This window comes from Prionailurus viverrinus, chromosome F1, assembly GCF_022837055.1.
Source record: "Prionailurus viverrinus isolate Anna chromosome F1, UM_Priviv_1.0, whole genome shotgun sequence".
In the NCBI taxonomy this organism is placed as follows: domain Eukaryota; kingdom Metazoa; phylum Chordata; class Mammalia; order Carnivora; family Felidae; genus Prionailurus; species Prionailurus viverrinus.
In genome coordinates, this window is record NC_062577.1 from 48,373,634 (window position 1) to 48,397,869 (window position 24,236).

At 35.9% G+C, this 24,236-nt stretch overlaps 1 protein-coding gene across 3 annotated transcripts in view; it reads left to right on the top strand.

Annotated features, from left to right (window-relative positions):
* BRINP3 (BMP/retinoic acid inducible neural specific 3) overlaps positions 1–24,236 on the top strand; it is a 411,767-nt gene that overhangs the window by 385,839 nt on the left and 1,692 nt on the right. The window lies entirely within an intron of this gene.

Genomic DNA, 24,236 nt, shown 5'->3' on the forward strand with positions numbered 1-24,236 from the left:
CTCAGTCATTTCTGTGTTCATATTCAAAATTACTTCACTCCTCACTGTCATTCACTTTCCAAATCTGCAAAAGGAGAAGCTATCAGTCCCTATCTTGGGTTCCTGTTGAGTCTAAATGAGTTAATAAAGGTAAGGTGTTTAGGAAAGTACCTGAACATAGTAGGCAGTGCATACTATCCACTATGGTAAAATTAAACCCTTATAAAAATACTTACCTATTTCAAAATTAAAATATAAATACCAGTTAATAAATCAAAACCTTTGTTTATACCCAAAGTAATTATTCTAAGGCTAAAACTTAGGGAAAACTTAACAGTAGTTTGCAGTTAAGCTGGGAACAAAACCAAATACTTTCTATTATAATAAGCAGTCTTGGTACTATATTCTCATAATTTTCATTTGAATTACTAGCTCTTTTCTTTCTTTCTTCTTTCTTTCTTTCTTTCTTTCTTTCTTTCTTTCTTTCTTTCTTTCTTATCCAAGGAAATATGTTTTCTAATGAAAGAATTACAAACAGCAAAGCAATTTATTTGCAGCAGGGTTCCTGATTTATAATGGTTCAACTTGTTGTAGACTCTAAGTCTAAAGTTCTCTTTTGGCCAGCAAAAGAGAGGATGCAGGATTAAAACAAAAGATGGCTAATGTCTTGGAAAAAGATAAGAGCCCTGAATAAGAGTTCTTGCCCCGTTTTTATTAGGATCAGAAGGCTTACAGACATGGCGATGGATGTGCACAAAGGGACAATGAATCTGTGAACATTAACTTGTGGACGTGAGGGAAGGGGGTCATAAGGATACTTGGGGTTAGGTATTTGGCTTAATACAAAACAAAATCTGGGCGCTGGGCAGTTGGGAGGAAGGTTGTTTACAGCGGACATGAGGCAGCATCTCTGTTTACCTTAGTTAACCTAGGGGATGAGACAGGTAGGGGAAATAACCTCAGGGTTGACAAGGCACCTTTTCTTTTGTTAACCATCTCAGCTCTGGGCTGCTTTGCCTGCAGCGCAGGGGTCCATAGTCCAATTCACTAATTTACCTAAACTGGCCCTATTCTCCTATGAAAGCAACTTTCTGCTATAGTACTAAATTGGGGGTGCTTTCACCCTGAATATCTAATCTTGTTATTCCTATGTATTGGGCACCTTTGCACTGTTTCTATTTCAGGCCTTTGCCTCTCTTTCTCTTTTTTGGGGGGCTCTGCACCCCTCCTTATCTGGGGGTGATTTTGCACCTCCCTATTTCTGGCACCTTTGTGCCTCCCTATTCTTGGGGTGCCAATCTGATTTCCCCAAACTCGGGTGTGAGCATTTTATGACTTTGTATTTCTTTATGCCTTGTTAACAACCCATTGGTGTAAGCCTGTGGGATTCCTAAGCTTTTCCCTCATGTCAACTTATGATTTTTTGACTTCATGATGCATAATGGTAGGAAAGGAATAATCATTCAGTCGAAATTGTACTTCAAAATGTGGATTTTTTCTATTTTCCCAGACTAGCCATATACAGTATGATACTTTCATGATGATGGGCAGCTCCCAGTCAGCCACATGGTCATGATCTTCAACAACCCATACACTGAACAAACAATCTGTATCCATACAACCATTCTGTTTTTCACTTTCAGTATAGGATTCAAAAAATTACTGGAGGTATTCAACACTTTATTATAATTTTTTAATGTTGATTTATTTTTGAGAGACAGAACATGAGCATAGGAGGGGCAGAGAGAGAGGGAGACACAGAATCCAAAGCAGGTTCCAGGCTCTGAACTGTCAGCACAGAACCTGATGTGGGGTTTGAATTCACGAGCTATGAGATCATGACTTGAACCACCCAGGGACCCCTCAATATTTTATTATAATACAGATTGTATTCTAGATATTTTGCCCAAGTGTAGGCTAATGTAAGTGTTCTGAGCATGCTTAAGTTAGGGTAGGCTAAGCTATGATGTTCAGTACTGTTCAATGCTTTTCTGGCTTATGATATTTTCAGCTTATGAGAGGTTTATAAGGACAGAACTCCATCGTAAGTGGAGGATGATCTGTGCTCATACTAATCTATGTACTTCTAAGTTTGCGCTAGTTAGTAGGAAGATCTTTGCTCAAATCCCTAATCCCCCCGCCCCTTACTCATTATCTATATGACCTTAGGAAAGTTATTCAAACTGTCTCAGTAATCTGCTCTATAAAAAAAATAGTGTTAATACCATTTACCTCAGAGTAGTGAGAATTATGTGAATATGTAGGTAAAGTGACTAAAATAGCTACTTAATAAAGTTATATATCTTTCTCTTCTCTCTTAGATCCCTTGTGAAGGCCCGTTGTGAAAAGCTGTGCCTATTACAAACTCATTTCTTAACCTAATTCCAGTTGTATACTTTATCAAATAACATTTTATTTCTTATTTGCACAGGAAGAAATAGAAATCTAGGGTTAGACAGAATGCCCTGGTTTGGTTTAATTATGCTGTTTCTTAATGAAAATTTTTTAGATCATAACACAGCTTGGTTTGAAATCTGAGTTGTATTTCTGTGAGTTTGTGTGTGTGCATTTATGATTTGAAGGAAGAATATTAATGTAAAGAAAAAAATAGTGAATATTCAGAATCACTTATGAGATTTATATCCTGTGCCCTAAAACACAATGTACTTGAGTTTAATCATACATTTGATGCCAGTTAATCATACAGGTAATTAATAAAGGATAGAAGAACAAGTTTCATGGCACCATCAGATGACACTGAGAAATCTATTATTCAAATTCAAAATAGGATATTTTACAAAACTGATCTCATGTCTTCAAAAAGTCAATGGCATGGGGAGAAACCAAGAAAGACTGAAAAGATTTAAGGGAAGTAACTGTCTAATGAAATGAATAGAATCTCTTTGAATCCTGATTTTTAATAACATATATATATATATATATATATATGTTATTATATCTAATCTTGTTATTCCTATGTATTGGGATATATATATATATATATATATATATATATATATTCTTTTAACTATATATATATAGACTTTCAGAGGAATTTGAATACAGCCTGGGTATTAGTTGATAAGGTTTTTGGGGTGTTGGTGGGGCTTCCGGGGTCCAGAGTCAATGACAAAGAAAAATTCTTGAAGACCTCCTCGGTGCAAAAATGTGATTTTCTTAAAGCATGGGGACAGGACTGGTGGGCTAGAAGAGCTGCCCTGGGACCATGAGGAGAGACTGGTTATATACTAAGGAGTTGGGGGAGGTAAAGTCCAAAGGAAGTTTCCAGTGAGATTTTGATATGCTAAAGAAGACTCCCAGGATAGTGGAGGCCTAGCTATTGTCAAGCTAAGGTTGTTTTCCCCTCTAGCAAAGCATTAGAGTTAAGACTGGAGGAGTTCTGTGAGTACAGTAACATGTTTTACTCTGAAAGCCTCAAGTATTTGTCAATGGGCTGCAGGTTATAAGGAAATTGAGTTCTATCTTCCATTTCCTTTTGGCTTTGTTTCCCACATCACTATGGAGAGGTAATGTTGGGGTTCCAGGAAATGGAGTCTATAGGTTTCTGGAGATTAGGCTATAGATAAGATTGCCTTTTTCTTGTAATTTACTAAAATATTTATAAATAGATGGAGACTCAGGTCCTGCAGGACTATGATCTCTATCAGTTAACCATTTATTTTTCCCCATTCCTTTGTTCTTTGGCAGCCAAGAGTGCCCAAGGAGTATCACATACATCCCACCTGGGGGTGGGGAGGGTTTGCGGCCTGTCAGCTTGCCTTAGGCTCCTTCATCATTACTCACTGTCAATAAATTATGGTTACGTTTTGTTATGTGATAACTGCAATTGTGATTATGTAAGTTAATATTCTTCTAACATTTTAATTTTTGAGATGCATATTGAATTGCACACAGAGTATTTAAGAGTGAAATTAAAGATGTGCCTTAAAACCTTCTAAACTATCCCAACCTACCCCCCTCATAAAATGGGAGGAGGTAGATAAAATATGTAAAATAAAATGTTGGTAGTTGTTTAGGCTGACTAATGAATGAATACTTAGAACTTGAGTGGAATTCTTACTGTTGGTGTGCATTTAAAAATTTCAAAATTGGGGAGCCTGGGTGGCTCAGTCAGTTGAGCCTCCGACTTCGGCTCAGGTCATGATCTCACAGTTGAGGAGTTCGAGCCCCACGTCGGGCTCTGTGCTGACAGCTTGGAGCCTGGGCCCTGTTTCGGATTCTGTGTCTCCCTCTCTCTCTGCCTTTCCCCCGCTCATGCTCTGTCTCTGTCTAAAAAATAAAGATAAACATTAAAAAAAAAAAACTAAGAAAAAATTTCAAACTAGAAAATTGTTTAAAATTAATTAAAAAATTGATTGTAGTGTCCTTAAGATTAGTTAGTATGTCTTTCCGGACTTCAAACAATTTACAGAGTAGGAACTTAAATAGCTATCAAATTGCATGTATTGTTATGTGCACATTTTAGTTTATACTAACACAAGATGTTTGTAGAAATGTGTTAAACAAAAAAGTTTAAAGGAGGATACTACAATTTTAAAACCTTTAAAAAGAAGTTTCTTCTTAATTTACCCCCGAATAACAATGAAACAGCACTAGGATAGAACAATTGGATTACAAAGGCATTTAGACCCTTTAGTTCTACAATTTGCAAAAGCATTATATTGAAAAGGTCATTATATTTTGCATAGAATAGGAGTTTAAATACCCAACGTAGCGGCAATTGTTCCATTTTAGCCAACTTTGACTTGATTTAAAGAGGTAATAATCTTTTTTAAGTTGGAGAATAACTGTAAGGATTATGGCATCCCTATACCTAAAGCACTGTTTTTTGTTGCTGTTGTTTGTTTGTTTGTTTGTTTGTTTGTTTTTTAACAATCATACAGGAAACCAGAAATCTGTCTTTGTGTACAGAATTTTCAGGAAACACAAAGCTCTCAAATTCATTGAGCAAAAGGCAAACATGAATGTATCAAAAGTATTTCATATGCAGATAGTTAAATATAGCTTCAAGTCATCCCTTTAATTCTCTTCAGGTAACTGCTCCATAAATAAGATCTCATATTTATCTCACTTAATTTTGGAATCAGAAAATCTATTAAGAAAGGTAATGGAAATATGTTCATTTGAAATTGTGTTTAGTCCCTTTAGAATGTTGTGTTTACACCAACTGCTGACATTGCAAGAACGTTTGATGGGCTTACACCAGGGTGGGTATCCAGTTATATGGCGGTCATGCTACTTTGAATTTAATTTGTCAAACAAATAACAGAAAAGACAGCAGGTGTTTTTGTCTAACCCCATTGGTTATGATTAGAGATATTACAAAACTATGAAAATTAATGTTGACATTCCACTTTGAAAGCTAATTTTCTCGAGTATGTGACATGCCATAGCATATCTGAAATGTGTGTATTCCCACTTGCCAGAACACCATATTATTTGTTGGAGCCTTTCGTTCTAAAAGCAGATGTTGTCTACTTCAATCAATTTTCAGCTATTAACGGCAGCTTTTAACTACATTTGTGAAAGGCAGATACCTCCAATTAGTATTTTTGGGGAGCAACATGAAGTTTATTCTGAGGAGGAAGTTATGGCTGCCAGAATCCATTGCAATGTAGCATCATGTAGATAAAAATTACCAAGTATAAGCAGTACTACACAGCTTTAGGGAACAACTTCATTTTGCCTCTGATCTTACACTGCACAGGAAGCAATGAATGTTGATTATTGGCCTTAGTGGAATGGAAGGAAAAGAACAGAAATAGAGTGAATGGATTAGCAAGTTAAGATGCACCAAAAAACTCCCCCAATGGCTGTCAGCTGTTTGGGATAATGCAGTTGCTTTGTTTCTCAGAAGACTCCTCAGAGAAATATATACATTTACTTCAAATCTCATTTCCCCATTAATGTGTAAGGAAGCCAAATAAAAAGCTGAATTAGAACGTGTTCAGAAAATTAATTTTGTCTACTGTGTTTTATATGTAATCAGAGCCATTAAGCAAAATATTACTAAATCAAATATTAAAGCTACAATAAAAACTGTCACCTTTGCTTTTCTGCAGCTATCCGTGACTGTGACGTGCAGGCTTCTCTCGTAGTCTGAATGTCTCTACATCTCCCTGTGTACAGAAAGCACTGAGCATAGGGGGCTATTAAGTCATCCTAAGTTATTTGATTTAATTGTTCAACCTTGACTTCTATTGCTAATACATAAAAACATTAAGCTTCTTCCCCATGTTCTTCTTTTCTTTAAGAAATGCAGTAAATAATAAACTCAGATATTGATGATAAAATAAGAGATTTTTGATTTGGATGGAAGTAATACCCATTGACTCTTCAGGGGAAAGGCAGATAGATGCTATCTAGAGCATGTTATAAGAAGCTAGGATCTAGAAATATTTGTCAAGTTATAGGTGAGAAATCTATTCAAAGATTGACCCTTCTCTTTGCTCTTCAATTTTGCTTTATTCTAACATTTCCCCAAGTGGAATTTTTATTCCAAATACCCCTGTGCTTGACAAAAGAAAACTAAATGGAATGAAATTTGATTGTTGAAGCATAGAACATAAAGCTGGGAACAAAAGGAAAAGAAATGGGTAATAATTTTCAGGCAAAGTTATTTCTACTTTGCTGAGAAATGTTGATACTATATCTAAAAGAACCTTCTGAAAATTGAAGATAGGCAAATTGAACAGGCTATGCGTATTTGTGTCTGCTAAATATGCCTCTCACTTTATAAATTTTCTAAGGAATTAGTTCATTTATCTGTCAGTATAATTTATTGAATGCATACTATAAGCCAGATAGTGTTTCTGGGAATAAACTGTAAATAAGTGACATAAAAATTCCTACCTTCCCTCGAGCTAATATGCTGGTGAAGAGACACATTTAAACAACATGAAAATTAATGCTCCAAGAAAAATAAAGCAAAGAAGGGTGATAGGGAGGACTAGGGTGGGCAACAATTTTAAACAGGATATTTGCAGAAAGCCTCAGCTAAGAGAATAGAAGTTTAAACATCTGAAGGAGGTGAAATAAAAAACCAAACAAATGTATGATCAAGGGAGTCCCAGGACTAGGAAAAAGCTAATGTAAACGCCCAGAGGCAGGAGTAAAGGAGTGTTTTGTTCAGGAAGGGGTGAGGACGCAGTGAGGCAGATGTGGAGCTAGAGTGTGGGAACAAAATCCTGGTGAGGTTAGAAAGTGCTAGGGGGCATGGTTATGCAGGATCTTAGAGGTCACTCTAAGGACTTTTATGCTAAATGAGATGATTGGAGGGTTTTGATCTGAGGGGTGATGATCCTACCATAGGCATTAATGGAATCACGATGTAATCAGAAGAGAAGAATTTGGGAACTAACTGTTCATAGAGACAACCAGTGCCACCTCAATCCATCTGTTCTCTAGATAATAATAATGTGTTCAAAGGCACTTAGAGGAGAGCAGGAGAAGGAGTGGATGAATTTGACCCAATTGTTTTTAACACTTGTTAGGAAGAAAACATACTCTGCTATTTTCTTTTCATCTGAAAAACGTGCCTTGAGTATTGAAATGGAAGTGGTAGATTTAATTTAATCCTGGGTTCTTTCCTGGGGGAATGTAGTGCCTGAGCACGACTCCCAGCAAAACAACTGTGGCATTGATATATGGTGACAGGCGTCTTTCAGTTTGGAGGAGTAGGAAGAGGTTGTACTTCAGGTCACTTGCGGGAGTGATATATGTGGGAATAAACTGAAGTGAGAAATAAAACATTTCTTGTAAGGGTCCAAATACTTACTATCGAAGACACTAAAACCACACTTTTGATTCACGGAAAAAGGAAAAGCATACATTGGATTTAAAAATTCAGTACATATTTATTGGTTTACTTTGTTTCACAATCTAGAACTGCACATGGATTCTCCAAACCTTTCATTGCAAAACAAAAGGCATTCCAAAATATATAGAATATTCGACTTGGCTTATGTGGTGGCACAGTCAAAGGAGTCAGAATATATTAATACGTAGAAATAGTCAATCATTTCAATAATATCAGTTAATGACTTATTATTTTTTTTGAAATTCTACTAAATCCTCGCTAACTAAGAAAACAAAATAAACTCTGAACATTCATTTGACATTGTTTCAAAAATAATTGCATTATAGGGATATGGCTGAGGCTAAAAGCACTGACTTAATTAAAATAATTTTTTTTTTCAACGTTTTTATTTTTATTTTTGGGACAGAGAGAGAGCATGAACGGGGGAGGGGCAGAGAGAGAGGGAGACACAGAATCGGAAACAGGCTCCAGGCTCTGAGTCATCAGCCCAGAGCCCGACGCGGGGCTCGAACTCACGGACCGCGAGATCGTGACCTGGCTGAAGTCGGACGCTTAACTGACTGTGCCACCCAGGCGCCCCGAATAAAATTTTTAATGTTTACTTTTGAGAGAGAGAGAGAGAGAGAGCCTGAGTGGGGGAGAGGCAGGGGAGGGGCAGAGAGAGAGGGGGACACAGAATCCTAAGCAGGCTCTAGGCTTTGAGCTGTCAGCCCAGAGCCAGATGCGGGGCTTGACTCAAGAACTGTGAGATCATGACCTGAGCCGAAGTTGGACGCTTAACCAGCTGAGCCACCCAGGCGCCCCTGACTTAATTTTTTTTTTTTTTTTTTACATACCTCCACCTCCAGGTTTTATTTTAGACAAGCATTGAAAATCTTTCAGGTGTATTCAATAAAGCCTAAAGAATCTTTCCCAAGTTGTTAATACTTTTGTTGATTGTTAAGTGTTTTCCGTCTTTTTTCAGTGACATAAAATCACTTGTCCAGTAAGCCAGTAGATTCAATTTTCTGCTTCAGATTGTCAGTCTTTATATATTTTGATTCCAATAAGTTCCAAGAATTTGGCTTGCTTGGGTTTTATTTTAGTTTTGCTAAAAATTAGTCACTTTTTGTTGAATTTCCTTCTAAAACTTTGTTATAGTTAGTACACAAATTACTTAAAGTTGCTCCACCCTAAGATATCCCTCCATCCCTAAGTGCAACTGGTTTCTTTTTTCTTTTTTCTTTTCTTTTCTTTTCTTTTCTTTTCTTTTCTTTTTTCTTTTTTTCTTCTCTTTTCCTTTTCTTTCTTTCTTTCTTTTTTTTTTTTCCAGGAACAAGATCAAGGAATTATTTTGTTTCAAAGTTTACATGCTTCTCTGAAACTTTTCATCTTGTTACTAGTAATCAATATGCTGCTACAAGTAACACAAAACTTGGTGAATTGAACCCTAAAAGGAAAGATTTTTCCTTTTTTTTCCGGTAACAGGAATTCTATAGAAAATCACTATTGGCAATGGTTCTGCAACTCGATGTTGTAGATGTTGCTGTTGTTGATGGTTCTTGATTATGGGACCAGTTTCCATGCTTTTGTTTGCTTGGTTTTTATTTCTGTCTTCCCTGCAACTTTTCTTGCATGTCTGTTGTCTTCAAACAATGGGACGGTTCTTGTTGCTTCAGACATCAGAATCATTTTCAGGATCAGTAGCAAGAACAGGTGTGGTGAGCCATGGCTATTGACTTCTTTCAGAAAATAGAAGCTACCTCAGGCTCTTCCACCTCAGAGTTCTGTTTGTATCAGAACTGTGGCATGGGCCCAGTGCTAACCTCAAGGAAAACTGAGAAAGTAGGTCATTTTTGGCACACTGAACAAAATCAAGCTTCTGTTTGTAGAAATAAGGGACCCATGGGATATTGCATAGGCAATTAACTACAAATAAAATATCCATTCTTAATTTATATAGTGTATATATATATATAAATATACAGCTTGACTTTGCCTCTTACACAACCAGATGCTATAACATCTGATATATATTAAGATAACTTCATAAGTGAAAACAGAATAGGCACGCCTGGGTAGCTCAGTCCTTGACGTGTCCGACTCTTGGTTTCTGCTCAGGTCATGATCTCACAGTTTGTGAATTCAAGCCCTATGTGGGGCTCTGTGCTGACAGCTCTGAGTCTACTTGGGATTTTCTCCCTCTCTCTCTCTGACCTTCCCCACTTGTGCTTGTGCTCTCTCTCTCTCTCTCTCTCTCTCTCGAGGTAAATAAATAAACCACCTCCCTTAAAAAAAAATTCAGAATGGGAAGAAATCTTGAATAAACCACTATGTTTAGATAAGGATGTGATTATGATAAAACTAATCCCCTTCCCTAGGTGAAACATTCCATGAAAACAGTTCATGATCATTCTCCAATAGGCTTATCCTATGGTAGAAGAATAAGGAAACATGACTAAAAATATTTAAATAATAACAATTTAACTTCCAGAATCAAAGACAAGTTGGTTTTAGTCCTGGATCCACGTAGGTGTTGTTTCTCTTTCATGGAAGATACATATGACCTAAAAGTCTATTTATTATTGTTCCAAACAGAAGCTGAGGTAGGACCTACCCTTTTTTCAATGTAGTGATAGAATAGCTCTGAGACACACTGATCCAAATTACTTCAGAATATCCTTCATATATGGGGTACCTGGATGGCTCAGTTAGTTAAGTGCTTGACTTTGGTTCAGGTCATGATTTCATGATTTGGGAGTTCGAGCCCTGCATCAGGCTCTGTAGAGCCTACATGGGATTCTCTCTTTCTCCCTCTCTCTCTCTGTCCCTCCATCACTGGAACTGTCTCTCTCAAAATAAATGAACTTGAAAAAAAAGGAAACACACACACACACACACACACACAAAAAAAACAATCAATAAAGTTAAAAGAAATACAAAAAAACTTCAACTTAAAAAAAATCTCTTTTGTACAACATGACTCCATTTCACTGTCACATGGCTTTAACATAATCTATAAAATAATGGTTTTAAGATTATTATACACTATGATGGTATTAAAATGTCAGTGTGAACTATGTTTTCATCTCACTTTCTGTTTGTTAATCCAGAAACAGTTTAGTGGCTCACATTTTGTCCAAAGCTTATGTGAACTGTCTAAACATTTCAGACAATTCACCTGAGGAGGTAGACTGAAATAATAATTATCTAGAAAAATATACTTTCTGGACATTTTTTCACATATGCCTTTTATCGGGTCCATAACATCATAGATAAAATAATGGAGTGGTGAAGAGCGAGGAGGCTTGCTCATTTTTATAGACAATCTGTACTGTTGCTTAAGAGGCTCCTTGTGGAAAATGATAGTACTCACTTCATAGACTTGTTGCAAGGGCTCAATGTTAATGTCTATATGTAAAATGCTTAAACAGTCCTTGGCATGTAGTAAGTGCCCTTTATGTATTTGTGATTATTACTTAATCGTGCACATGAGGATGTGTGATTATGGTGGTGGCTCTGAGGCCTGAAGAGAATGTAGTTTTGACCTCTAGTATATACACTTTCGGTAGATCTGACCAACTAGCTCTGGAATGGCCTTTGTTAACCCTTGGCTTGCAAATTACATATGATTTTATAAGGTCATACTATTTGTATTAAAATAGGTACTTATTCCAGGGGCGCCTGGGTGGCTCAGTCTGTTGAGCGTCCTACTTCAGCTCAGGTCACAGTCTCGCGGTCCGTGAGTTCGAGCCCTGTGTCCGGCTCTGGGCTGATGGCTCGGAGCCTGGAGCCTGTTTCCGATTCTGTGTCTCCCTCTCTCTCTGCCCCTCCCCTGTTCATGCTCTGTCTCTCTCTGTCTCAAAAATAAATAAACGTAAAAAAAAAAATTTAAAAAAAAGAATAGGTACTTATTCTATGTCTCATATATAACCACACAAAAAGAGTTAATTATCTGATTGTTTTACATCATGGTTTCAGCAGGTACTTGCATTATAATGTCTTTTTCCTTTTATTTTCTAAAGGATTGTTTGGAAGATTAAATTTATTTATTTACTAAATAAATTTGTTACTACTAAAAGATAATAAATGACAATGGTAATAAATGAAAACAAAAACTAAGGTAATTTAAAATTATTTTGTAAGCAAAACAATAATAACAACTAATTTCCAAATAATTTCAACATGGATTTATGGTTCAAAAATTAAATTAAGGCTAAACCTGCAGCACTAAGGAATAAACTTGTGGATTTTTCCCCCTGCCAACGGAACAGATTAAGCTCTTGAAGTGACATAAGTTTCTCTCTATCTTTCTGCCAATTGATAAGAAGCTCCCATTTGTATTGTTGTGGTTTACCCTGTAAGTAAGAGAACCATACATTTTGAATACCCATTTGATTTGTGTCACTGCTGATATCCTCCAGAGTGACTCATTTTTTTCCCTATCAGATGATATTTTGGTTAATGGAACGTCTTGTGCGCTGAGGAAAAAAGCGATGTTCTACATAATGTAAGTCTGCTTGAGAACCCAAGGATTAAAGTGATTGCTCTACTATTTGTTTTCTGAATAGATGTGGAATGGTCATTTGAGGTAATTCATCATTTTCTGTAGTCTCATTTGGAAAATAATGAGGCCGGGGAAGGCTAGACTTACTTACTGAGTTGCTTCTGTTTTCTAAACAGTCATTTGCTCCACGTTTCTTTTCCACAGACTTAAATGTGATATTAAGTTGGTAGAAAAATTAGGAGATAATACCTGTCTTAGTCAATTTGGGCTGCTATAACAAAATTACCATAGACTAGGTGACTCGCACAATGAAATGTCAAATAGTTCTGGAGGCTAGAAGACCAAGATCAAGGCACTGAAAGACTTGGTGTCTAGTGTGGGGTCACTTCCTCCTTCATAGATGGCCATCTCCTCACTGTGTCCTCACATGATGGAAACAAGGTGAGACAGCTGTTTAGGATCCCTTTTCTAAGGGCACTAATTCCATGGATGATGGCTGTATCCTCATTATCAAATTACCTCCCAAAGTTCCTAACTCCTAATACTATCCATTGAGAAATGGGTTTCAACATATAAAATTTGAGTGCATATACACATTTGGTCCATTGTAATACCTGCATACTTTTCTTTCTGATGAACCAAATTATGTGAAATAGGGCCACAGGTTATTGTTATATTAGCAAGCTAAGTAAACCAACTTTTTAAAATAGTTATTCCCTACATCATTGTATAAATTTTGCAACATTTAACACATTCACACACAAACCACAATATTTCCTTATTCCTATAAAAGGTGACATTTTAGGGGCATAAGCACCCATTTTTTTCTGAGATTGTGGTATAATCATTAACTATATCTATGGTTCAGAGTATAGTATTTTATCTCCAACAGTAGGCAATGTTCATATAAAGCCACGGCCCTGAGCATGTGACTCTGAGACAGTTTTGATGGATAACAGAACTCTGGAAGGCGATTTTTTTGGTGTTTCCCACCCCCTCCCCCAATGGTCTACTTTCTGACAACCATAAAGCTCCAGAATCGCCATTTACATTAACACCTTAAAGATGACCAGTTTGGGGATCATAGTCCAGTCAACAAAATTCTTAAAGAATAACATACAATCCAGAAGGCTACATTGTTATTTGCTGTCCTAGCTGTTATATAACTTATAAATCTTCTATAATTTGGTCAGTCAGATTTGTTCCTTTAAGAAACTTACATGGGAATCTAAATTATTATCATAAAAGTTCTTAGTGATCATGGAATAAGAGCAAGTGATTTAGTTGATTGACTTTCTTTCCTAATGGCATTACATTTTGATATCTAGATACAGTAAGGTCACAAATGCTAATTTACCAAGAGGTCTGAGTCCACTCACCGTTCTGTCAGGGCAACCTCATGCTCAGATAATGCTAGACAAACATTGCTAAATATCACTATACTGAATCCGCAGCTTTCTTTGTCCTCATGTTTCCATCCTCTTTATTTAGATAAATAGTATTAAACATATGCAAATGCAATTACTTAGTCTGAAGTTACATTCTTTTGTTCCAATTTCTGAGTTAGGAGATAATCTTTTTTTTTTTTTTCAAAATTACTTCATATCTATCTTGTCTCCGTAGTACAGATTAATAATTAAATTAGCAGTCTGAAAATAATCCTCTGCAATATCACATTTATAATTGCCATAAATTCAATGAAACCTTTTCAGCTTTGTAGTTAGAGTACAGCACTGGTATTCACATTATAGAATCCATGTCGTTCTTATGCTACTCACAGTTGTTCAATAATTTGAGAAGCATAAATAATATATGTAATACTGATGTCTTATAAATTATAACTATAGTGCTTTCAGATTTTCAAATTTCTTCGTGTGGTACATAAAAACATGATTTTGCCAGTTTCTTGTCCTGTATTATCGAGATAATCAGGGTTAAGTTCTTGCCAAGTGGAAACAAAGAGCTGAAAATACAGGTACGAGGGGACACCTGGGTGGCTCAGTCAGTTGAGCAACAGACTCTTGACTTCGGCTCAGGTGGTGATCCCACGGTCTTGGGAGAGAGGCCCATGCTGGCCTCTGCACTGAACGTGGTGCCTGTTTAAGATTCTCTCTCTCCTCCAGGCCCTGTCCCCTGCTCACTCTCTCTCTAAAATAAATAATAATAGTAATAATAATAACAATAAATAAAATTTTAAAAATAAAAAAAATAATTATTTTGTGTTTTTGAATGTAGAGATTGTGCATTTTTCCCTTCTATTAACAACAAGGTGAGGGCAAGCACTCATTTGTCTCTCTTCCTTCACTAGATGTTTATTGCTATTGCTTTTGTTGTTTTTTAATCTGACTCTAAATCCATAGTGTCTGTCTTTCCAAACATAGTGGATCCCTAATTCAACTTCTTGCCTTTCAAGTGTACCAGACTTTGTCTTTGATACAGATCAGGCAAATGTACATCTTCCTTCATATTGTTCTTTATTTCAGTTTCAGCCTCTGAAGTTTACTGCATTTTACTTTCCATATCATAAATGCATTAAAAATAATTATTTCCAGAATTACTTGCCATTTTGTGTTGAGGAGTTTTTCCACAGACTTAAGTCCATAGTTCAATTTTGATTTAGCAGTTTGGTTTGGGGGGGTCAGGAAGGCATTTTATTGGTCTCTGGAAACCCAATGAATATGCATTTTCTTTTTTCTGAGGAGCTTATATTCCAATTAAGAAAACTAACATGTAGGGGTGCCTGGGTGGCTCAGTCAGTTAGGCGTCTGACTTCAGCTCATGTCGTGATCTCATGGTTGATGGACTCGAGCCCCACAATGGCCTCTGTGCCGACAGCTCAGAGCCTGGAGTCTGCTTCAGATTCTGTGTCGCCCTCTCTCTCTCTCCCTTTCCCACTCACTCTCTCAAAAAGAAATAAGCATTAAAAATAAAAGAGAAAACTGACATGTAGAAAATTACAGATATTATCATAAATAGTATACTTCAGTTGAAATGATATAAGAATCTATTAAACCACAAATATATTTGGTTTAATTACAAATACAGTAATATAGATAACTGATACATTTGTTCAAAGAATTAAGTTGTAGTTAATTAGATTGTCCAAAACAGACTGTTTAGAGTAAAAATGGTCCAATTTGCATCTTGAGCTGGTTAAGCAGAGGAGAAAGGACATTCAATTCTAAAACAAGAAAATTCAACGTAGTTGAAATCGCGAATCATATATTTAGGGAAGGAAACAGGAGCAGCCTAAATGGAGGATATATTGAACTGAACAATGAAAGTTAAGTGTTGTCAGTTCGTAAAGGGATTCAAAATTAAGCAAAACACATAGTATATATGAAAAAAATTGGGGTGTCATGCAATTAAAAATAGATCAATTTTAAGGGTAGTTTGCTAGTACACAAATGTAATAAAATGACCAAAAGAGCAGGTGCAAGGCTTCTAAAAACCAGGTTCTTGTTTTACTTGGGGCACAAAGGGTTAAGCTGATATCCACCATTGCAGATAAGAGTGATTGTTGTATTAAGAGAGAAGAAAATGGTAAGTTCAGAGACATTCTACTTGGAAGGATGCTCCCCAGACAAACACAGGTATATCATAGACAGTTCATGTCATAATTGTGTTCATGGGTATAAGAATAGATGGACACCAGATTTGGGAAAATTATATTTTGTTTACTTAATTGAAAAATATGCCTTAAATGTAAATAGTATGCTATTAGTTTTAGGAAAAAAATGTTAAAGTCTTTTAAATCATTTAAATGGTAGAGTTAGTAGAGAACATTTTATTGATGTTCTCTAAGTTGGTAAGAAATTGGTCATGAACCATACTTAAAAAAAAAAAAAGATATTATGGTGCCTGGGTGGCTCAGTCAGTTAAGCGTTCAGCTCTTGATATCAGCTCAGATCATGAACTCACGGTTGTGGGGTTGAGCCCCCTATGGGACTCCACTGGGTGTAGAGCCTGCTTGGTATTATCTCCCTTTCTCTTCACCTCTCCCCTGCTCATGCTCTCTCTCTCTCTCTCTCTCTCTCTCTGTCTCTCTCTCTCTCTGTCTCTTTCTCTCAAAATAAATAAACTTTAAAAAATAAATATTTAAAAACTAGATATAATAAAAATAAGACATTTTTTAAAGGTTCATCACTTACTGGATATCAAGAAAACATATGAAATATTAACAAAAAAGTACAATGGACATTTCCAATTTAGTCTTAAATTTGCTCTTTCAACTTACTCTCTTGTTCACTAATTTATTCACTCATGTAAAAGTTATATTAAATTTGAAGTATTAGGATCAGAGATGAACACATCTGTGAAGTATGAAATGGAGTGGTCTTTTATAAGTATTTTATTTTAAATTCCTAAATTATATTATTTAGATTTTCAAATTTAGATCCATAATGCACAATTTTAAGACCAATAAAGGTTTAGAAGGTTTTAATGGGGGAATTTAAGCATAGACATCATAAATTGATTTAGCATGTTATGGTGAAGTAAGCAAATATATATTTTTCTTCACAGAATGTGTAGTATAATGGCAGACATAAATTATTTGGTAATAATGACTTAGTGTAAAGGACATCATAATGGATGAAAACCAGGACATCTTGGGTGCACTTAGGAGAAGCTAGATTTCCCCATCTTTGTGAAATAATTGCATTTGTGTCAATGTTCATCAATTACACTAACCACTTTTAATAGCTGAACTTGCACATAATAAATACTTTTTAAACCTTTTTTTTTTTAAAAAATTTATGTTTATTTATTTTTGAGAGAAAGACAGAACGTGAGTGGGGGAGGGGCAGAGAGAGAGGAATACACAGAATCCGAAACAGGCTCCAGGCTCTGGGCTGTCAGCACAGAGCCTGATGCGGGGCTTGAACTCACAGACCTTGAAATCGCGACCTGAGCCAAAGTCAGATGCTCAACCGACTCAGCCACCCAGGAGCCCCACTTTTTAAATCTTTTTAACTTAGTATCTAATGTGATTTAATGAGCGAGGTATTCCAATTTTTGGTAATCTTTGGAAGAAAATGGAATGTGAACCCTAATGAGGAAAATATTGGGGTTCTTTTGGTAATATCTTCTCTTTATTTATAATAACATAATTGTGTTCGTTTCCATGTGCTTCACATTTCACACCCTGAATGATGACCTGTTTCTTTTCATATTTTATGTCACAAGTAAAAGAAAAACATATTTATTGATGTTTTTTGAACTATCGTATCAAATGCAGCATCTTTGGGGACAAAGTGTTTCAGTCGCTCTCTAAGAAGTAAGCAGATTGGTCTCTGTACACCATTCAACCAAATGAATTACAAATTAGTTGGACTGAAACCTTTTAGTTTGATGTTGTCCCATGCATTAATTTTTGCTTTTGTTGCTTGTGCTTTTGATGTCATATCAAAAACAAAATCACTGGGAGTAATAAAGACCAGGGATGTGTTTTCAGTTCTATCACTTACTGGCTGTTGGACTTGGGGCAGGTTTAAGTTATTTAAGCTTTAAAAGGCATGCCCTTATCTACAAATTGGGGCAGTAAGCATCCTTAATGTGAGTATTGAGAATCACGAGGAGTAAATAAATAACGCCTGTTAACGTACTGTATTTCTGATAAATCCTCAATGAATGTTACTTATCAGCTAATAATTTCTTTAGAATACAGCAAACACCTACAACTGTTCCACTCACTTCTTTGTTGTCCTTCTGCAAGCCAAATTATTAGTAGATACTACAGTTTACATTAATAAATTAAAATGTGTGTATATATGTGTCCATAGGTCTCTAGATATATATCGATATACCCACATAGTATATAGATGCTTCCTTGGGGACTTTTTGAAAATGACATTCTTTTTCTTGGGGTGTAAACTTGTTTCCAAGAGTGAAACTACTATTATGTGTTGGAGGAGGCGTCAACATGAGCCCCAGGCCCCATTGCCAAGGCTGAGATGGCCAGAACAACAGAAACGGAAGACGGCGAGTGACAGAATATTATTTGGTTATTACCTGCCTGTGACTGAGCTAATAATCAGCTTACGATTGTTTAAATAGCCGTGGGTGCTTAATACCAAATTCATATTTAGTTTAAGGTATTAGAGTCTGAGAAACACAAATCTATGAAGGCTAAAACAAAATTCTCTATGCAAAAAACTGATATTGAACTTCAAAAAGATGCTGAAATTATATTGTTTAGGTTTTAAGATTTGGATCCATATTGCACAGATTTGGAGAGCAATAAAAGATTAGAAGGTTGAAATAAGAGACCTTTGAAATAAGATTATTAGTGCTCAGAGAGGATTTAACCGTGAGAGGAGGTAATTGTTTTTGTATCAACATATGTTCTAATACCTCAGTGCAAACCATTATACATCAGAGTATATGTCCTGAACTTGAGCAATATTGCCTTTACACATGGTTTAGAGTTTCAAAACTGTCACAAAGAGGCTGTACATGTACTTTTAAATACAGTCTTAATTGTGGTATCAATAACTAGGTCTATTTTGATAAAGGTGAAACACAGACATACAGTGTAATATGCATGTGATGCATGAATTGTCATAGAAGAAATAAAATCTTCAGTTTTCTGGAGGAAAAAAGGATTTGTATTAAAGGAACTGCATACAGCGACATTTCTTTAAAAGATAACACTGGTAATAACAGCGATAATAGGACTAAGCATTTACATTTATTTTCCATTTATTCTGTGCATAGGCACTCTTAAGTACTTTTGAAATTGTGCTTTAATTTTTACAACTACCTATATTTTATTCCCAATTTACATATGAGGTAAGTGAAACAGGGTTCAAAGTTGATAGTTGGCTCCCCAGAAGCGATTGAAGCCGATATAGTGTTGTGTGACTCAAAAACCTAAACTTTATATCATAATTAAAAGTTATTTTATTTTTGATGCTGTCTGCCTATAGCAAAACATAGATACTTTCTGTAAAGTCATTTATTAAGCACTTTTTCTTGCTATCCCATGGAACACTTTCAACAACATTTAAAAAATAGTATTTGAATTTGCTTCTCTGAGTTTGTCTTCATTGTAATAGTTAATAGATGTGTAATGGAGAAAGTCATTGAAACTACGAACCTCAGTATTTTTTAAATATTAAAATGAGGTTAACCTTTAGAAGCAACTGTGAAGGATTTTCAATAATGAATACAAAGTAGCTGGCCCATGACATGGGAGATATTCACTAAATAATTAATATTACTGTAACATAGTAGAATTCATTTATTAAGGCAGGATTTAGTATTTGCTTTGTCTTCAGTGAATGCACATGGCAAATTTTAGTGTATATGGTGGCCACAAGCCCCACATACATGTAAATTCAAAGTCATTTGCTGGTGACTCTTCTCCACAGAAATCTTAACTTTTCTCTACCTTTTTGGGCACATTTTGTTAATACTTACCTCTTTTGGGGAGAGCACAAGTGAAGAAGGGGCAGAGAGAGGGGCCAGAGCATCCAAAGCAGGCTCTGCACCTACAGGCTGACAGCAGTGAGCCCAATGTGGGACTTGAACTCACGAACCACAAGATCATGACCTGAGTCGAAGTTGGACGCTCAACTGACTGTGCACCCAGGTGCCCCCTTTGGACATATTCTTACATGCTGATGGCTAGCTTCTTTTTAAAGAGCCCCTTGTAGATATTTGGGTTGTTAATTTTCTTACAGCCTACGTGTACATAATGTCCTCTGGGATTGCATATTCCCGGGCCCTGTTCCTAGAAATTCTTATAGTATCTCTGGAGTGAGGCCCAGGAATCTGTTTCATCAATCACACTTGCTATCATTCAAAAGATATAAGCATTTCATTCATACTGTTTTATTATGAGCAGCTACTGTGTGCGACACAGTGATGATGGGGTATATATGTTACATCATTTCACCCTGGTCAAAGGCTGGCAAGTGCAGTCACACATTAAAGCATGAAGGTTCAGACAGTTATCTGCAGTCCCCAGGCCAGGGTCACACAGAACCAAACTTTGAACCAGTGTTTTTTTTTGAGCTTCTGCTTAAGATTAAGACCCGTCCCAGGTCACCAGGTAAACGCTGGCCCCAGAATGAGGTATCCATCTTCCAGTTTCAGATAACATGTATCCTGTGGAGAAGAGCAGATCTTAAATACACAGGGAACATCACATGTCAAACAGGGAAAACTGGTTAAATGGCTGTCTAAAGTTCTCAAATTAGGATGTCACGGGATTCCTCAAATATAAACATGCTATAGGCTTTTAACTTAAATTTTACATTTTCACTTAATTTTGGAAGGCAGTTTTTTCTTTTTAATACTATCCCATAAAAGCTTTGTAGAAATTATTTTCAAAATGCAAACTCTGTTCCTGATAGATAAGGAGTTCCTCCCCTTCCTGAAATGCTATATATCATAGTAGTTATCATGTCAATGGCTTTTTTAAATGTTGTCTTTCATTTTTTTTTTTTTTTTAAGAGAACAAGGGAGTGGGTTGAGGGGCAGAGAGAGAAGCAGACACAGAATCTTAAGAAGGCTCCACACTCAGTGCAGAGCCCTATATGGGGCTTGATCTCACGACCCCGGGATGTTGACCTGAGCTGAAATCAAGAGTAAGAGACTTATCTGACTGAGCTACCCAGGTGCCCCAATGCTGTCTTCTACTATTTCTGTCTTCTGTTCTTCCATAATCCATAGTTGTTTCACTTTAATTTGTCTTTCCCTCCCTCCTTACTCTACTTCCTCCTTTCTCCTTTCCTTTCTTACTTCCTGTATTAGTAAATATTTATTGAAGTGCAATTAAGTAGATGTCATACACAACACCACATGCTTGACAAAGAGTAGCAAAAGACCTGCCTGCCAGTAGCCCATCTTCTGACATTGCAACCTCTATCCTTAACCCTAGTGACACCAGATAGCTTGTGTGAACAAAAGCTGTATACCAGACTTAAAAAAAACAAAAAATTGGTACTCTTTTGCTGAAACATTTAGGTATTTTTTAAACAGTGTTTAAAAAAATACTCGATACAGCCTACTTTTCATTTATTTTACATTAATTACATTAATTTATAAATTTAACCATTAAACTCACTTAAAATAAATTTAAAATTTATATTTATATTAAATATATAAATTAAATATATTAAATTCCAATTTAAAATTGTTTAAAGTAAAGAAAAAGCAGTTAAATTTTACTTTGCTGGGAAAAATAAAGGTACGTGGTTTTTTGGGTAAGTGAAAAATCCAGGGTAGGTTTCTCTCTTTATTTCTGGCTTCTTGTTTAGCCTAGATTTTGCCAGGATTATTTTTTCCTTTAAAAATCTATTCCCTAGTTGTGAAATAAAGTAAAATAGTCAAAAGGTAGGTAGTAGGGGAGAAAGGACAAGCAAAAAAGAAGAAAATCCACATGCTAACTCTTCCATCCCAGGGTACGGGAGCTTTGACAGCGTGCCAAGTTATCAATATTCATACATGACAAGCTGAAACCCGCAAAGCCGAAACACATTCCTTCAGTAATGCATCTGTGGGGATGTGAAAAGGATTGGAGGAGATTGAAAGCTGAAAAAGCCATTGCTTTTCTAAAGTGTCCAAACGCTTCTTTCTACAGTGCCCTAGTTTTGTGAGCTCTGTCTTTAGCCTTAAGGTCCATTTATTTCGTTTTTTTGTTTGTTCGTTTGTCCTTATGATTTGGAAACATGATTAGAGCTTACAGTGAAAGATGAATTGGCTAAGGGAATTTATGCTTTGGTTTCAGGGAGGAAAATATAATTTCCAATCCAGATAGGATATATATTTTATATTCTTTATATTAGAAAGGCAAAAGTAGAGTTACAGAAGACAGAGAGAGAGAGAAAGGAAGGAGGAAGGGAAGGAAAGAAGGAAGGAAGGAGAGAGAGACAGACAGGAGGGAGGGAGGAAGGAAAAGGGAGAGAAGAAAGAGATAGAGAGAAGTCAATAGGGCGAGACATTAATGGCCTGTGAAAGAGAAAATTGATGAAATATATGTATCAGTAACTACATATTAAAAATTAGTAATAATTTCTATGTATCTAGACTGAATACAGAAATAAATCAAGTTATTTCATAAACCACAAAAGGAGGCTTTTTGCACATTTCTTCTGTGGGAAGAAAACAAGAAGCATCATATATAGATGTCTGACTCATGAAGTGCCAAAGAGCCTCACATCATTCACAACTCTTGCGTGTACTCCTGGGAGATTTTTTTTTTTTTTCTGAGAACTTGTTTTTAAATTATCTAGAGAAAGTTCAAAGTGAATTTAATAGGTTCAGTTTTCCTGTCAGTGTTTTTCAGTGTGTGAAATAATTAAGAGGACAATGTCTTATGCTTTGGTTGAGTTTGGTTTATTTATTTTTCTTCTTTTCTTCTGGGTCTATAGCAAACAGTTTCATTTAGTAAAGCTGGAAAAGAAAGGCTTTTCATATATTTAATTGTGGAAATGTCAAAGTGTATGTTGTGTAACTCCACTTCCTAGCCGGGTCTTTACAATTGAATTAAATGTTCTTTTTAGAGCTTTAAATTTCACTCAAAATTACACTTACGAAGAAAATGTCTTTTCATTCATCTGTGCATTTGACTTAAGATTCCATAAACATTAACGGGCTGTGATCTCCTAGCATGCTACCTGGTACTGTGCTGTATACTGATAAATAGGCCTACAGGGTTCTGGCAAGCTGGTTACTATAGTTGACAGAGGAAATAGAGTACGGACAAGTAGGTACCAGTAATATAAAATTTTAAATTAAAAAAAAAGGTACCATGAAAAAAAGAAGTAAGTGTTATCAGAGGGAAGAAAGGAGTCATTTAATTTATTTGGGAAAACGAAGAAAAACTCACTTAAAAAAAGTAAGTGTTGCATAGCAAGGGGAGGCTGGGCAGGGACCAAAAATGACTATGTAATATAAATAGCTCAAATATTGTTCTGAGTATCTTAATAGATTGTTTTTATTGATTATTTGCACAGATTAATACCCGTGCTTTACCAATCGTCTCCATAAACAAATTCTTTAAACAGCAGCAGCATACAGGTATAAAGGATCGAGTGTAATAGGTTTCGCTGAAAATCTCATAGGTACTAAATAACGAACACCAGAAAAGCATAAGAATATTAAAGATAGATACACTGTGCAATATTCTAAGCACAAGCATACCGTCTGAGCCTATTTTTCCCAAGAATGCAATATGGGAGACATCACTATTCCCACTCTTCACGTGAGAGAACGACAGGTTATAGACGCCCTTCAACTTGTCCCTAATCATATGGCTAGTGTGAGATAGCAGCATGATAAAAACAAAGAATTATCTGATGACAGGGCCACACATTTCACTTCGTTATTTTACTGAGATTTTAAACACACCAAAAGAGTTTGAATAATGTGGGAAAACAGGGAAAAGCAAAATCTGACATTTGCATCATGAAGAAAAAAATGTTAATGATTCTAATCAAACACGTCAAACTGGCACACTTAACTCTTATTAAAACAACTTGTAGTTGGTTTTAACGAGATATTTTCAACAATATTGTTAAGCAGCCTGTAAGAATAAAGCCAAACACGGTTTAATAATATTTTCCCTCTCAGTGGGTACTTGTTCTGTCAATGTTGATAACACCCCGGGATTTAAATACATTGATTGACATTTTAGAGTTGTTTATTTTCCTTTCATTTTTATTTTACTTTCTATTTAGCTGCCTACCACATCAGTGCTTTATGAAGCTAAGAGTGAATGAATGAGCCGTCCTCATGTATATGCTGTAATTCTACTGTAGATATTTTACGATAATATCACTTTTATTTCCTGTTGCTGGATAGCATTTCAAAACAATAACCGACCCAATTATGTTCGCAGTCAGCCTCTGAGTACCCTAGTGAAATGGCATGCAATCATTGGAAGGTATCCCGTGGGCTACTCTAGATCTAATCTTGTGCAGT